Genomic DNA, 17,780 nt, shown 5'->3' on the forward strand with positions numbered 1-17,780 from the left:
TCCACACCGGACATACTAGGGCCAATTGACAGTGACCAATTAACCTACAAACCCACATGCATCTGTGGAAAGAAAACAGTTAACGTCATCTTAAACGAGAGAGAGAAAATAAGCTTAGGTTGCAAGATGGTCGGGGCAGGGGTGGGAGATGGAAAGAAGAAAGCAAATTCTGAAAGGCAAAGTCCAAATGGTTTGATGTTGAACTGGACCAAGATTGAGCTTCGTATCTGGATTATGTATTGTTAATATTAGGGCTGTAGCCTGTAGATGCCCATCAGGTCTGGCTCTACGAATGGAGAAAACTGATCCAAGAGCTGATGCAAAAGGCAAAGTGCCAGAGGAACTCAGCAGATGAGGCAACATCTTAGAGTCATGGAGTCATAGAGTGATACCGTGTGGAAACAGGCCCTTCGACCCAACCTGCCCGTGTTTGGTCCACATCCCTCCAAACCTGTCCAATCCATGTACCTGTCAAACTGTTTCTTAAACATTGGAATAGTCCCAGCCTCAACTACCTCCTCTGGCAGCTTGTTCCTTGCACCCAGCACCCTTTGTGTGAAAAGGTTACCCCTCAGATTCCTATTAAATCTTTTCCCCTTCACCATGAACCTATGTCCTCTGGTCCCCGATTCCCCCACTCTGGGCAAGAGATTCTGTGCATCTACCCGATTTATTCCTCTCTGTGGAAGGAATGAAAGGAAACGTTCCAGGTCGGGACCCTTCTTCAGACAGAAGACCAAGGTTTCAAGGTTTCAAGGTCAGTTTATTGTCACATGAACCAATAAAGGTACAATGAAATTTCAATTACCATACAGCCATACTAAGTGAAAAGCAACAAGACACACAACTACATAAAAGTTAACATAAACATCCACCACAGTTGATTCCACATTCCTCACTGTGATGGAAGGCAATAAAGTTCAAGCTTCTTCCTCTTTATTCAGATGGAAGAAGAAATGCCGCCTTTCCATTCGCCCCACAGATGCTGTCTGATTCTCTTTGTGTTTTGCTCATGATTCCAACATCTGCAGTATTTGTGTCTACAAAATCAGATGGGTGACTGGCAAAATTGGCCAGTTCTCATCTAAACAGAACAAAAAGGGCAAGTTACCTTAAATTAGAGAATTCAGCATAGAGACTGGAAGGCTGAAGAACCAATGCAGAAACGCAAGTAAATCGGAATGGATGAATCATAGTCAAGTCAAGTCAAGTCAATTTTATTTGTATAGCACATTTAAAAACAACCCACGTTGACCAAAGTGCTGTACATCTGATTAGGTTCCAAAGGAAAAAAAATGAAACATACAGTAGCACGCAAACAGTTCACAGCGCCTCCTCAATGAGCCTCAAACGCTAGGGAGTAGAAATAGGTTTTGAGCCTGGACTTAAAGGAGTCGATGGAGGGGGCAGTTCTGATGGGGAGAGGGATGCTGTTCCACAGTCTAGGAGCAGCAACCGCAAAAGCGCGGTCACCCCTGAGCTTAAGCCTAGACCGCGGGATAGTGAGTAGCCCCAAGTCGGCCGACCTGAGTGACCTGGAGTTAGAGAGGGGGGTTAGAAGATTTTTGATGTAGGGGGGGGAGTGTCCATTTAGGGCTTTATACGTGAATAGGAGGAGCTTGAAGTTGATTCTGTACCGTACAGGGAGCCAGTGGAGAGAGGCCAGAATCGGGGTGATGTGGTCCCTTTTACGGGTACCCGTCAGGAGTCTCGCTGCGGCGTTTTGGACCAGTTGCAGGCGGGACAGGGAAGATTGGCTGATCCCAGTGTATAGGGAGTTGCAGTAGTCTAGGCGGGAGGAAATGAAAGCGTGAATGATTTTACTGTGTCGTCGAATTGGAGGAAAGGTTTGATTTTAGCTATGGTTCGAAGTTGGAAGAAGCTGGCTTTTACCACAGCGTTGACTTGCTTATCAAATTTTAATGCAGAGTCAAATATCATGCCGAGGTTTTTGACATGCGGTTTGACTAGGCAGGATAGACTTCCAAGACTGCCTGTTATCAATTTGATGGAGTCGGGGGGGCCGAATAGGATGACCTCAGACTTGCTCTCATTTAATTGGAGGAAGTTCTGTACCATCCAACATTTTATGTCCTCAAGGCAGTGTGAGAGGCTGTTTAAATTTGACTGGTTGTTGGGTTTCAGGGGGAGGTAAAGCTGAGTGTCATCGGCATAGCAGTGGAAAGAAATGCCGTGCCTTTGAATGATTTGGCCAAGGGGGAGCATGTATAGAGAGAAGAGAATGGGGCCTAGGATGGAGCCTTGTGGAACTCCGCAGGAGAGGCTAGCTGGAGCAGAGGAATAACTGCCTATGTTGATGGCGAAACTCCTATCTTTGAGGTACGAAGCGAACCAGCTCAGGGCAGTGCCATCAATGCCAACCGCGTACCGGAGACGGTCAATAAGGATGGTGTGGTCCACTGTATCGAACGCTGCGCTGAGGTCGAGAAGGAGCAGGATTGCACAGTCGCCGGTGTCGATGGCGAGAAGCAGGTCGTTGTGTAGAGAGAGACTCATGGAATCATACAGCACGGAAACATGCCCTTCATCCCAACTCGTCCATGCTGACCAAGATGTCCCATCTAAGTTAGTTGCATTTGCCCGTGTTTGGTCCATATCCCTCAAAGCCTATACAATTAGAATCAAAATACCTCTTCAAAGAGATGGGGAATAAAGTAGGAGAGAAGTAACAATATCTTTTAATCTGTAAAGTATTTGCTTCATGCCAAAATAAAACTCAATAGTTTATATTGCTCCCTTTCAGTGAGGTCAATTAGCATTGCAAAAATAATTATCACATCCTAAGAAGGGTACTCATGTTAATAAACAGCACATTTAAGATTCTATGACATGTGGTGTAGGAAGGAACTGCAGATTCCTGGTTTACACCGAAGACAGACACAAAATGCTGGAGTAAATCAGCGGGACAGGCAGCGTCTCTGGATAGAAGGAATGGGCGATGTTTCGGGTCGACACCCTTCTTCAGACTGAGTCAGGGGAGAGGGAAACACAGAGATAAGGAAGGGTAAGGTGTGAAAGTGAGACATGAAAAGAGATGTGAGTCAAGGGAAATGCAGATTAGATCACTGTTAGCTCGGAGAAGAGAAAACAAACGTGGCTGTGGTAGCGAGTCTAGGTTAAAGTGTAGGAAAACAACTGCAGATGCTGGTACAAATCGAATGTATTTATTCACAAAATGCTGGAGTAACTCAGCAGGTCAGGCAGCATCTCGGGAGAGAAGGAATGGGTGACGTTTCGGGTCGAGACCCTTCTTCAGACTGATGTCAGGGGGGCGGGACAAAGGAAGGATATAGGTGGAGACAGGAAGATAGAGGGAGAACTGGGAAGGAGGAGGGGAAGAGAGGGACAGAGGAACAATCTAAAGTTGGAGAATAACTAGGTTAAAGTGTAGTCGTAGAGCTGGAGAGCACGAGGAATCACAGAGGGGGAGCAGCGAGAAAGGGTGTTGCAGGACTCCTGTCGGAGAGAGGATGAGAACTTCTTCAAAGTAGGTGACCTCTCATCCGAAAATCCAAAGGTCCAAATTTTTTTATGCAAAGCTGAGTAGTTACTGGGGATCTTTGTGAAAAGTGAAGAGTAAGGTTACAGAATTGGGTCTGCAGATATGAGCAATTCACAATCCACTCTGTACTTATATGTGGTCTCGCTGGACAATTTGCATGATGTAATTTGTCCTGATGTCTTTTAGATCATAGAAACATAGAAACATAGAAAATAGGTGCAGGAGTAGGCCATTCAGCCCTTTGAGCCAGCACCGCCATTCAATATGATCATGGCTGATCATCCAGAATCAGTTAGTGCCCCATTCCTGCTTTCTCCCCATATCCCTTGATTCCAGGACCTATATTGAACTGTGTGTATCAATGTGAGCAATAATTGAGCGATATCAATGTGTTGCGAATTCTCTGATCTGCAAATTAACTGTTTTGACCTTGCACTGAGGAAATTTCCCTTCAGTGCAGTGGTAAAGTTGTTGCCTCACAGCAGCAGAGACCTGGGTTCAATCCTGACTGTGAGTGCTGTCTGTAAGGAGTTTGTACGTTCTCCCCGTGACTGCGTGGGCTTTCCCCGGGTGCTCTGGTTTCCTCCCACACTCCAGAGAGTACAGGTTTGTAGGTTAATTGGCTTCGGTAAAAAATTGTGAATTGTGCAGGAGAGTGTTGGTGTGCAGGGTGATCGCTGGCCGGTGCGGACTCGGTGGACTGAAGGGCCTGTTTCTGCGCTGTGTCCCTAATTTAAACTAAACTAAAAAGTGAACAGTAATTCAACGTATCCCTTCCCTAACCTTCAAAATATCAGAGCCTACACACAGGGAAGCAGGAATGCACATTCGCATCTGATTTCCGTGTCGCATTTACTCTGCCGTGTATTTTCCCTTCCCTTTTATTTGCTGGAATAACAAAATATCTTTATTGTATCAACTGACAAGGCAGGAGCAATTTGAACTGTTTGTTGAAAACATCATTTTGTGCCCATTTTAGGAAAATTTGCACGTTCTCCAATTTAAGTCCAGATTTAAAGGAATTGTGTAATTAAGAGGAATGCCCTGAGGAACAGAATGTGCAAAATACCTCAAATAGAATTTTAATTATTGCAAATTGTTATTGGAATGTAATTTTGATGGATGATAATGCATTTTCAAGATATCACTTAACTTTCTCCGAGCATGATCACGCGAGGAACAAAAAATGTCCGATATTCTTTCCCTCCCCACCTCTCCTTTCGTGACACCTTGATAAGCCAATTATAGCATAGTTACTTTAACAAGTGGCATTACAGGAAATTATTGTCATGCTCTTGTTAAAATAACACATAATCATCAGCAAGTGAATTCAGAATTGCCAATCAGCATCTCATTAGCCACGGTAGATTCGGAAAGAAGTCTGTAATCTGCGGGTGATAAATGACAGTTAAATTACCGCGAGAGAGAAAAGGAAGTGGTACAGGAAATCAACAAGATCATACCTAATGTCACCTCACATTATACAGTTTGGAATGAATGCGGCACACAGGAGACTGGATAAACCGCATGTACATGAGACAAGCCTGAAACTGCAACATATTCCCTTTCACCTTCACAGCGTTAAATGTGCACATTTAATAATTGCTCATCTGTATAAAAAAAAGCACAACAAAGGTGAAGATAGGAGAGGAGGTCTTAAGCGGTAGAAGCAGAATTAGGCCATTCGGCCCATCATGTCCACTCCGCCATTCATTCATGGCCAGATGTTTTGCCCAGAATTGAACACAATCTTCCAAAGACGGCCTCGCCAATGTCTTATACGACTGCCACATGAGCTTCCACCTTTTGTACTCAATATTCTGACAGATGAAGGACAATGTGCCGAAAGCCTTTTTGACCACCTTATCTTCTTGTGATGCCACTTTTAAGGAACTATGTCATGTCAAAAGTGATAGGAGCAGAATTAGGCCATTCAGCCCATCGAGTCTACTCCGCCATTCAATCATGTTCAATCTATCTCTCCTAACCCTATTCTTCTGCCATCTCCCCATAACCCCTGAGACCCGTACTAATCAAGAATCTATTTCTCACTGCCTTAAAAATATCCACTGACTTGGCCAACACAGCCTTCTGTGGCAAGGAATTCCACAGATTCACTAAATGAATTCCTCCTCATCTCCTTCCTCTGACTAAATTAATTCCTCCTCACCTCCTTCCTAAAGGAACGTCCTTTAATTCCTTTACATCGATACATAGAAAATAGGTGCAGGAGTAGGCCATTCGGCCCTTCGAGCCAGCACCGCCATTCAATGTGATCATGGCTGACCATCCACAATCAGTACCCCGTTCCTGCCTTCTCCCCATATCCCTTGATTCCGCTAGCCCTAAGAGCTCCATCTAACTCTCTTTTGAAAGCATCCAGTGAATCCAGGTATGTAGGTTAATTGACTGGGTAAATGTAAAAATTGTCCCTAGTGTGTGTAGGATAGTGTTAGTGTGCGAGGATCACTGGGCGGTGCGGACTTGGTGGGCCGAAAAGGCCTGTTTCCGCGCTGTATCTGAAATATGAAAAAAAAAAATGAATCGGCCTCCACTGCCTTCTGAGGCAGAGAATTCCACAAATTCACAACTCTCTGGGTGAGTTGAATAAGACTGGGTGGGGGTGAATTAACCCATCCTTTAGATTTTACACGGTTTATTAGAGAGAATATTGTGGCAGTACTTGGTGAAGATATCCCAAGAGGAATGTCCAGTAAGTTTGTTTGAGGAGAACTTAAAAATAAGAAAGGTGGGCAATTTTCCCATTTCCATCTGACTATCAGCCAATTAACTTTCCTAACCTCGCTCACCCTTGCCCCCCCCCCCCCCCCCCCACCCCCTCCCTAATGGCCTCCCCCACCCCATCTCATTATACTGGCTACTGCCCCTCTAATCTCAATCCAGATGAAGGGTTTCGACCCGAAACAAAGGCTGTCCATTTCCCACCACAGGTGCCTCCTGACCCATGGAGTTTCTCTTGCTGCTCCCTTTTATTTGCTACAGATTCCGGCACCCAGTATTTCTAATACTGTCGGTAGACACAAAATGGTGGAGTAACTCAGTAACTCAGCGGGGCAGGCAGCATCTCTGGAGAGAAGGTTTGGGTGACGTTTCTGGTCGGGTCAGTGTTAGTTCTCCAGCAATTCTGCCGACTGTGCCACCTGTTCGATCACTGAATTCTCAACGATTTGCCCAGTCCAGTGTGACCTTTTAAAACGTTTTATTCAAGCTCAGTGGTTGCAAGGCACTGCAAGGCGAAGCATGAAAAGATCTGGAGAGTATAATTAGGAGAGTGAACATAACAAAACTAACAGACAAAAGACTGCAGATTCACAACCAAAGACGAAAGACTGAATATAACTAACAGATAAAAAAGACTCTGAGCATTCAGCTGAAAACAGGTTTCCCTATCTATATAAGATGATTAGGATGTGTTCGGCTGTCGATCACTGGCTCAAAAAACAATCACCTATGTTACGTTCCTTCCTTACTGGTCCTGATTCCAAAGGGCAGGCTGGCATTCATCCTGGGAAAGTGTCACTGTTCACTGTTCTGTCCAGATTCTTATCAATTGTAACCTTGAGTCCACAAGCTGTTCAGTTTAATTTAGTTTAGTTTAGAGATACAGTGCAGAAACAGGCCCTTCAGACCAACGGGTCCGAGCCGCCCAGCGATCCCCGCACACATTAACACTATCCTACACCCGCTAGGGCCAATTTTTACATTTACCAAGCCAATTAACCAATTAATCTGTACGTCTTTGGAGTGTGGGAGGAAACCGAAGATCTCGGAGAAAACCCACGCAGATCGCGGGGAGAACGTACAAACTCCATACAGACAGCACCCATAGTCAGGATCGAACCCGGGTCTACTGGCGCTGCATTCACCGCTGCGCCACCGTGACCACCCTTTCTTTGTCTCTATGCTGACGTTCCCCGATTGTCCTTTTCAAGAAGCTAGCAGTTTGTAACAAACTCACTCCAGCAATTCTCTGTAGACCCATCAACTTTCTGTAAACCCCCTACTGAATAATTCTCAACATTTGTGCCATGCAAGAATGTACCCTGAGTCCCTTACTGTATTCCCTATCCACTCACGACTGTACGACCAAATTTGGCTCTAACTCCATCTACAGGTTGCAGATGACACCACTGTGGTGGGACAGATCACGAACAATGAGTACAGGAAGAAGATAGAGAATCTAGTAACATAGTGACATAGTGTCAGGATAATCACCTCACCCTCAATGTCACCAAGACAAAGGAGCTGGTTATCGACTTCAGGAAGCTTGGAGGATTACATGCACCAAATAGCATCAACAGTGACAAACTGGAGATACTTGAGAGCTTCAAGTTCTGGAGCGTAAATATTACCAATCATCTGTCTTGGATCAACCACATTGATGTAACAGCCAAGAAGGCACACCCAGCCTATACATCCTGAGGAGGCTGAAGAAATCCTGTAGGTCTCCAAAACTCTTACAAACTTCTCTAGATGCACCATAGCAAACATATTGTTGGCTTGAATCTTAGTTTGCTTCGCCAAACTGCTCTGCCCAAAACTGCAAGTAATTGCCAAGAGTTGTAGATGTAGTCCAGTCCATCACATAGAACAGACATCACATCATTGATTCCATCTACACTTCATGCTGCCTCAGAAAACCAGCCAACATAATCAAAGACTTGTCCCACCCTAATCATTCTTTCTTCTCCCCGCTCCCTTCAAGCGAAGGTACAGAAACTTGAAAGCATGCACCACCAGACTCAAGAACAATTTATTAACACATTAGTTCAAGTTGCCAGGTAGCATCTGACATTAACATATTCGTTTCCCTTGCCTTTGTACTCTGCTGCGTCCCTTGGTACTGCGTTGCGCGCAGAGTCCAAAAGACGCCTTTTGAGTATCTATCAGTTAACGTACTAACCATTAGTTCCACTATATCCCGTTTCTCGCACTCGCCATTAACACCTTCATTTTGGGCTTTTGCGGAGCCCAAAAGACATGAGTTAGCATCTGTTGACAACATATTCATTGTCCTTACCTCATCAACACATGCGGCACTCAAAACCCCCCAGCTGGTATCTGCTTCTTAAACACATTTACCTCCTTATCTGTGTACCCCATTCAACCAAGACCCAAAAAGTCACGACCCAGTGTCAAATTATTAACATATAACAAGTAAGCTTACCTTTGTACGCTGTTGCGTGCGGAACCGAGAAGTCGCGACTTTTGTACAATGTAAAAGTAAAGCACAATTCCTGGAATTAACGTTTCGATCTACCTCACTTGTACTTCCTCAGTTGTTATCTTTTTTTGGTGTTTAAATGTCCTGCTGTGCCGACTGAACTTTGGAGTTGTGATCACAGCCTTTGACTGAGATACCTCTCCCCTTGTGCAAGTAATCTTATAGTCCCTTAGTCTTATTGAAGGGTTGACTCCATCAGTGTTTGCAGATGTTATTTCTACTGAGGTGTATTTTGATATCTCATTGACCAAACCACTAAACACACAGGCAGATGCACAGTTGATAACAGATAAATAAATGCATTTATTCTCTAATCATATGTATTTTTGCATGCTATCATAACATTTTGATTAGCCAGGTTTCCTCAGAACTACAATAACATTATTACAGTTTACTCATATTAATAATTGTGACAGTATTGCAGTGACTCACTGATTATGTTGTGCTCCTTTATATATTGTTGAGAATAGTGATTGGCGTTAATAACTCCTTCCAAAAAAGGTAAATCAATTCTGTTTTAACTTCTGAGGTTTATAGACTGAATGTGCACTTCTGACCTAATTGATGCTCGGTACCATTGAATCAAGAAGGTAACAGATAGCTCATCCATTTGGTTTTACTTTGAGATCGTATCAAAACAACTGGCAAGCAGTAGCTAATTATGATTGCGAATTCTGGGTTTGTATACCATCTTAAATTTTGCAAGCAGCAAAGAAGTAGAAAGTGTGCCACTATGTTTTAATGAAATGAAATTAATTTATCTTGCTGGGATATTGGTTAATAGAACCATAGTTTCTTTTGACTGGTATCTTACACAGCTTATTTGGCAGTAACCTGATAGTTTTCCTTCCCAGTATGGATTAGATCCTTCTGGTCCTGGGCAACTGGGTAGAGACACTGCCCTCACCTGGTCCTTGAAAGACAACTAATGGGAACATCTTCCCTTCACTTTAAACTTTAGCCTTTAGAGATACAGGGTGGAAACAGGCCCTTTGGCCCACTGAGTCTGTGCCGACCAGCGTGCGGGAGGGCAAAGAACAATGGGGTAGCCGGAGCGGGATGCTTTGTAACTTTGTCAGCGCCCTTTATGTGGCGACTATTTGCATACCTTGGGAATGCAAGCAAAGTATTTCACTGTGACTTGCCACATGTGACAATAAGTATTCATTCATTCATTCATTCCATCATTTAAAAATAGTCTCACACAACTTCAGAACACTGCAAAGTACTTTAGATCAAGTAATTCAGAAATGTATGTCGGAAGAACAGAAACCAATGTTGCGCGTAATAAAGTGCCACAAACTGCAATAAGATAAAAGACGTGTAAACTTAGTGTTTTGGTCGAGGGGAATATAATGACTAGGAAACTAGGGCGCAGCGGTAGATAGTGGCGCAGCGGTAGAGTTGCTGCCTTACAGCGGACCGGAGACTCAGGTTCGATCCCGACTACGGGTGCCGTCTGTACGTTCTCCCCGTGACCTGCGTGGGTTTTCTCCGAGATCTTCGTTTTCCTCCCACACTCCAAAGACGTACAGGTTTGTAGGTTAGTTGGCTTGGTAAATGTAAAAATTGTCCCTAGTGGGTGTTAGGATAGTGTCAATGTTCGGGGATCGCTGGTCGGTGCGGACCTGGTGGGCCGAAAGGGCCTGTTTCCGCGCTGTATCTCTAAACTAAATGAAACTACCAAAAACTCAATGCTCTTCTTCTGAAGTACTTGGGCATTATTTCAATGGCTCTTTATTGTCAAGTTAATGCACAGCACAGTGAAATTCTTTTGCACAACCCACAAATGAACAGTTGCCATACTTTGGTGCCGTTTACAAAGAGAAAGTGCGAAGTCCAAAGATCAAGTCTGGTCCACATGTTAGTTCTGGAGCACCCCCGATGCAGTAAGCCCAGGTTAGCCCCAGGTTGCTGCAGGCCCGAGACACCACGTCTCTTTCCTCGCTCGACCACCTCTGTGTCCCGGGAGAGAGGGGGGGGCACCTCCGGCAGCTGACCTTGAAGGAGCTGGAGGCAATGCCGCGGTTCCTCTCCGACCCGCCCACTCCTCGTGTCTGTCGCCACCAGCGGCGCCCTCCTCGACTCTCCGATCTTCCTATCTCCCTCCTTAGGCAGCGGCCTGCCGGGTCTTCATTCTCGGCGGCAGCCAATTCCTTGTTCTCGGTGGACAAGAGAAATATTTAACGCCTTCTCTGAAAAATAGTACATCTAATTCCTCCCGTCCCATCCATCGTCCATTAACTTGCTTCCACCGAGGAGGCTGATTGATTGAGTCAATGGAAGACCCACAGGCACAACCACAGATGGGATAGCAAGTGTCTCACCGGACATGTTGGTGGGTGGCTTGTGAGGCAGTGCACTCCCTTCATTAATTATGTAGGAAAATAACTGCAGATGCTGGTACAAATCAAAGGTATCACAAAATGCTGGAGTAACTCAGCACATCAGGCAGCATCTGGGAGAGAAGGAATGGGTGATGTTTTAACTCAGCAGGTCAGGCAGCGTCTGGGAGAGAAGGAATGGGTGACTTTTGGTGTCAAGACCCTTCTTCAGACTGATGTTTGAAGTCTGAAGAAGGGTCTCGACCCGAAACGTCACCCCTTCCTTCTCTCCTAGATGCTGCTTGACCCTTCACTAATTACCTCAGGTTTCAATATGCTCAATGGCATTTCACCATCAGACACATCGTCCTCTCCCCTCTTTTTTTAGCGTTACAAAGGAGCCAGTCCCTTTGCGACTCCCTGTTCCTCTCTTTGACCTCATCATATTCTCATCTCATGGTACCTACCTATGCAACAGCAGGTTAGGTGCAACACCTGTTTTCCTTACCCCTTTCCTTCTTGCCATCCAAGATCCCAACTTCCCGTTGAAGCAATGATTAACATCTTCCAATTTAGTGTGCTGCATTTGGGCCTCACGATGTAGAGTCTGCAAGGGTCACGCTGAGCTTTGTATTACCTTCTCTCTTCCACCTGACCTACCTACCTGTTGTCTCCCGTGCTATTATAATTAGAACAACATAAGCTGGCCAGTTTGGTTTGGTTCAGAGATACAGCGCGGAAACAGGCCCTTCGGCCCACCGAGTCCGCACCGACCAGCGATCCCCGCACGTTAACACTATCCGACACACGCTAGGGACAATTTACACTTCCACCAAGCCAATTAACCTACAAACCTGTACGTCTCTGGAATGTGGGAGGAAACCAAAGATCTCGGAGAAAACCCGTGCAGTCAGGCGGAGAACGTACAGACAGTAGCCGTAGTCGGGATCGAACCCGGGTTTCTGGCACTGCGAGGCAGCAGCTTAATCACTGCACGTAGATCATCCGTCTTTAACATCGAGCTAGCTTTCTCTACACTAGTGTTCCCTGAAGTGTTGGGTGGCTCCTCCACCTCCATATTTCACATTCCTTTCTTTGTGTCCTCTCTCTCTCTCTCTTCAATTGCTCCGATTTCATAACTTTCATGCTCCATTGTTCGCGTGCACTCTCTAACCCTCATCATTAACTGATTGAGCAGATGATTTCCTGAATGGGGCGGCACATTGACGCATCTGGTAGAGGTGTTGCCTCACCCCGCTCAACACCCGCAGCCAATCCAATCCTGCTATCGTGGTGGAGTTCACATGCTCTCCCTGTCTCACCTTTCTTTCCCCATTTTTACCCTACTACTCCAATCAGTCTGAAGATGGATCCTGCCTGACCTGTCCATCCTAGACACAAAATGCTAGACACAAAATGCTGGAGTAACTCAGCGGGACAGGCAGCATCTCTGGAGAGGAGGAATGGGTGACGTTTCGGGTCAAGCCCCTTCTTCAGACTTCGTCACCAATTCCTTCTCTCCAGGGACACTGCCTGGTTACTCCAGCATTTTGTGTCCATCTTTGATTTAAACCAGCATCTGCAGTTCCTTCCTACACACATCCTCAGATGCTGCCTGGCCCGCTGAGTTCCTCCAGGCAAAGCCAATAGATCAGATGAGAAGGCAGATGTAAATCTGGATCCCCTTCCCACTTCAACAAAAAAATGCTTGCTTCCGTTTTCGTCTGAAAGTGAGAACAAGTGCTAAGTGGGTGATACCGGTATTGTTATTAATCATGTGGAATTTTTTTTATTTTTAATTTTATGGGGACTTTCTTGAGGGAATATGATGATCTGTTTTTATTTATGAGACCTACAAAAATCCGCAGGAAACCGAGTCCTACCAACTCACAGTTTCTCTGTGAAATGAAGCCAATTATCTCACTAATGACAGTTTTCATCCACAGCTAGTGGAGAAATTAGCGTAAGACATGCAACCTCATTAACTCATTTCCCTTGGCTTTGATACAGCAGTCTTCTCTGTCTGCAGAAATGTTAGTGACTGTAAATGCTGAAGGAAAATTCATTTTATTCGTCATTCACTAACATTGGATATAATGGTATGTATTTGTGACATCGTTTGAAATATTTTCCAGTGGAAATACTTTTCTTCAGTTGGATCACGCCAAAACAGTAAGGGTGTCAAGGGTTATGGGGAGAAGGCAGGGGAATTGGGTTGAGAGGGAATGATACAACAGCCGTGATTGAATGGTGGTGCAGACTTGATGGGCCGGATGGCCGAATTCTGCTCCTGCAACTATGAACTTATGAAAACCAAAATAAAAATCACAATTTGCAAGATTTGCCAAATAAATTTTCCTTTAACAAGGGTCTAATTTGCATTTACCAGGCACCCAAGCATAACCCGGTAATTTGTTTCAGTGATGACAATTAGGGTATGGATATTGCTCAGAAGCCTTTGTGAACTCCATTACATTTTCTTTAAATAGTGACATTGTCTTTGACATTGTGCGTGTCTGGGAACAACATAAGACGTCTTGCAGAAACAAGGAACTGCAAGTGCTGGTGAATATGCAAAAGGACACTAAGTGCGGGTGGGACTCAGCAGGTCAGGCAGCATCTCTGGAGGCCATGAACAGTAGATGTTTCGGGTCTGTCTGAAGAAGGGTGTTGCGACCTGAAACGTCACCCATCCTTTTTCTCTAGGCTTGACCCGCTGAATTACTCCAGCACTTTGTGTCTATCTTCTCCAGAGATGCTACCTGGCCTGCTGAGTTACCTCAGCACTTTGCATCCTAACATGTCTTGCAAAAGATGCAGTGTACACTCAGGATTGCACTGAAGGGTCAGCCTGGATTCTGTTCTCAGCACTGAAAGCCTTTTCACTCAGAGGTGAGCGTGGGCCATGTGCCCCCAGTAGATCTTCCACCTTTGAGAGTGTTGAGAAATTACCATTGGAGTTGAATACCCGTGAGCGAAGATGTGATTGCTTCAAGTTTGTGTTTTCAAGTAACCCACTGTAAAAGCCACTTTCAAGTAACCCACTATAAAAGCATTGATTTTAGAAGCAGGAATGAACATGCATGATGGCGACATGACACACTGACCATTAGAACAACAACATCAGCAACAAGGCAAAACAACTCTTGGTGATCCCAATGAGCCAGTTAAATCCTGTAATGGTGGTGGGGAGTTCCAATTATGTGAAGATTTGATAAACAGATGTCAAAAACTCTGGGCGGCAGGGTGACACAGCGGTAGAGCTACTGCCTTACATGCCAGAGACCCGGGTTCTATCTTGTCTATCCTGTCTACGGGTGCTTGTCTGTTCGGAGTTTGTACGTTCTCCCCGTGACCTGCCTGGGTTTTCTCCGATTTCTTTGGTTTCGTCCCACACTCCAAAGACGTACAGGTTTGTAAGTTAATTGGCTTGGTATAAATGTTTAAAAAAAAGGGTCCTTCAGTGTGTGTCGGGTAGTGTTAATGTGCAGGGATCGCTGGTCGGTCTACACTGAACTAAACACTGCTACAATTTTGAGCACATGCAGACTTGGCTGCATACAGCTTCAACTATCGCACAACACTGCCATCATCCAGAGTGTGCAGGGCATGTAACAGCATGGTTAACATTAAAGGTTCAACAAAATTCACCGGAAATCTGAAGTTATGAAGGATGCTGCGTTGAAGATAAAGACCAGTGGTGGGAGGTGAAGGCAGGATGAATCAGCTTCCACATTTAAGGAATCACCCTCTGTAACTTTGCTACATACAAGGAGATTTCCTAAAATGCAGATATGCCAGCCAATCAACCTATTTTAATGTCCCCGTTAATATCTCGTTTTCACACCTTACCCTTCCATATCACTGTGTCTCCCTCTCCCCTGACTCTCAGTCTGAAGAAGGGTGTCGACCCGAAACCTGATGTTTCTTAAGAAAATAACTGCAGATGCTGGTACAAATCGAAGGTATTTATTCACAAAATGCTGGAGTAACTCAGCAGGTCAGGCAGCATCTCAGGAGAGAAGGAATGGGTGACAAACAGAAGAAGGGTCTCGACCCAAAACATCACCCATTCCTTCTCTCCCGAGATGCTGCCTGACCTGCTGAGTTACTCCAGCATTTTGTGAATAAATACCTGATGTTTCTTCATTTATTCTCATTTTCTTTTTCTTCATTTTTTCAGTGGAGCCTAGATCAGATCAAGCTTGTACTGAATGTTGTTCCCATACATCTGCCTCCCCATGTGTCGTTGATGAAGCAGCTAAAGACAGTTGGATTAAGGACACACAGCACGAGGGAGTCTTGCAGATACATCCGGAAGCTTGAATGCTTAACCACCAAAACCATACCATTTTGCTTTGAATAACTTTTCAAGTTTTGGACTTGAGAGTCTGAGCTTTTGGAAGAGGTTGAGTAGGCTGAGACTCTATTCCTTGCAGCCCACTAGGATGAGGGGTGACCTTATAGAGGTGTGTAATATCATGAGAGGAATAGATCCGACAGATGCACAGAGTCTCTTGCCCAGAGTAGGGGAACCGAGGACTAGCGGACCAGAAAGTGAAGAGGAAAAGATTTAACAGGATACTCCACGGTAACCTTTTCACACAAAGGATGGTGGGTGTATGGAACGAGCTGCCAAAGGAGGCAGTTGAGACAGGGACTATTCTAACGTTTAAGAAACAATTAGACAGGTGCATGGATAGGATAGGTTTGGAGAAATATGGGCCAAATGTGGGCAGGTGGGACCAGTGTAGCTGGGACGGACATGGTGGCCAGTGTGGACAAGTTGGGCCGAAGGGCCTGTTTCTATGCTGTATCACTCTATGAGTCTAGGTTTTGTCGTGAGGAAAATATACTACGTACAATTCACCTCAGCTCTTACATTCCAAGATTTAAGCAGGAACTGATTTGCAACTGAAATATCTCAATTATATCAAAAGAATTGAAAGACTGCAAGATAGCAAAAGTAATTGTAGTTCATGATTCCAGTCATTAACAATGTTCAATCCTCCAGTCACATTATCCTCAGGGCCGTGCATTTTCTTTTTACTTATATTAAAATTCCTTCATGTAATTACATGGTTTGATCATTGGCAATGAATAGCAATGAGTTTCTCTAAAATATCCTTAATGAATACCAGGATGAGGTTTTTGGAATGAGACTGATTTGCAATCACTGACCTTTTGCCATGGGTTGTTGGACGGCTCCATACAAATTTCCAACCTTGCAATTTATTCTGCATTAATTATGGTAAATTAAAAAAATTATGTAACATCTAAAACTGGCAATGCATATTTAAGAGCTGATAACAATTTTACTTTGTGCAGGAAGGAACTGCAGATGCTGGTTTAAACCGAAAATAGACACAAAATTCCGGAGTAACTCAGCGGGACAGGCAGCATCTCTGGAGAGAAGGAATGGGTGGTGTTTCGGGTCGAGACCCTTCTTCAGACTGAAGAAGGGTCTCGACCCGAGACGTCGCCCATTCCTTCTCCCCAGAGATGCTGCCTGTCCCACAGAGTTACTCCAGTTGTTTTGCCTATTAACAATTTCACTTTCCTATGTTGTTGATTGCTGACTTGTTTTTGTATTTGAGTTTGCTAATTTTGTTTTCTAGAAGCAGATCAAATTTTTTTTTTTTTTAATATAACTAGTTATAGAGTCATAGAATTATAGACTCGTACAGTGTGGAAACCAGTCCTTCCACCTAGCTTGTCCCCACCTTTCAACGTGTCCCATCTACACTCGTCCCACTTGCCTGCATTTGACCAGTACCCCTCTAAACCTATCCTATCCATGTATGTGTCTAAATATTTCTTAAATGTTGTGATAGCGTGGTCAAAAAGCCATTTGCCACATTGGCCTTCATCAGTCAGAGTAATGAGTACAGAAGTTGGGAGGTCCTGTTTCAGTTATATAAGACATTGGTGAGGCCGCATTTAGAATATTGTGTACAATTCTGGGCACCATTTTATAGGAAAGATGTTGTCAGGTTGGAAAGGGTACAGAGATGATTTATGAGGATGTTACTCGGACTTGAGGGTCTGAGCTACAGGGAGAGGTTGAGCAGGCTGGGTCTCTATTCCTTGGAGCGCAGGAGTATGAGGGATGATCTTATAGAGGTGTGTAAATCATGAGAGGAATAGATCGGGCTGATGCACAGAGTCTCTTGCCCAGAGTAGGGGAATCGAGGACCAGAGGACATAGATTTAAGGTGAAGGGAGAAAGATTTAATAGAAATCTTAGGGGTAACCTTTTCACACAAACAATGAGTGTATAGAACGAGCTGCCAGAGGAGGTATTTGAAACAGGTACAATTGCAACATTTAAGAAATAATTAGGCAGGATTAGACCATTTGGTCCATCAGGTCTACTCCGCCATTTCTATCTCACCCTCTGATCCGCATAAGATAGGACATGTTTGGAGGGATATGGGCCAAACGCAGGCAGGTGGGACTAGTGTAGATTGATTATTGTGGGCAAGTTGGGCTGGAGGGCTTGTTTCCACGCTGTGTGACTCTATGGCTCTACAATTGTAGTGTAATAGTAGACTTCACTGGTCCTTAAGAGTGCAGTCTCACCTTGGTCTGAAAGGCCCGTTGCCCTCGTGGCACCCATCCTCTCCTCCGTCCGCTGCCTTCTTGAAAATGGCCCTCGTGTAGGAGTCGATCCTCATACGACTCCAGG

Source organism: Rhinoraja longicauda, chromosome 2 (assembly GCF_053455715.1).
Source record: "Rhinoraja longicauda isolate Sanriku21f chromosome 2, sRhiLon1.1, whole genome shotgun sequence".
Lineage (NCBI taxonomy): Eukaryota > Metazoa > Chordata > Chondrichthyes > Rajiformes > Arhynchobatidae > Rhinoraja > Rhinoraja longicauda.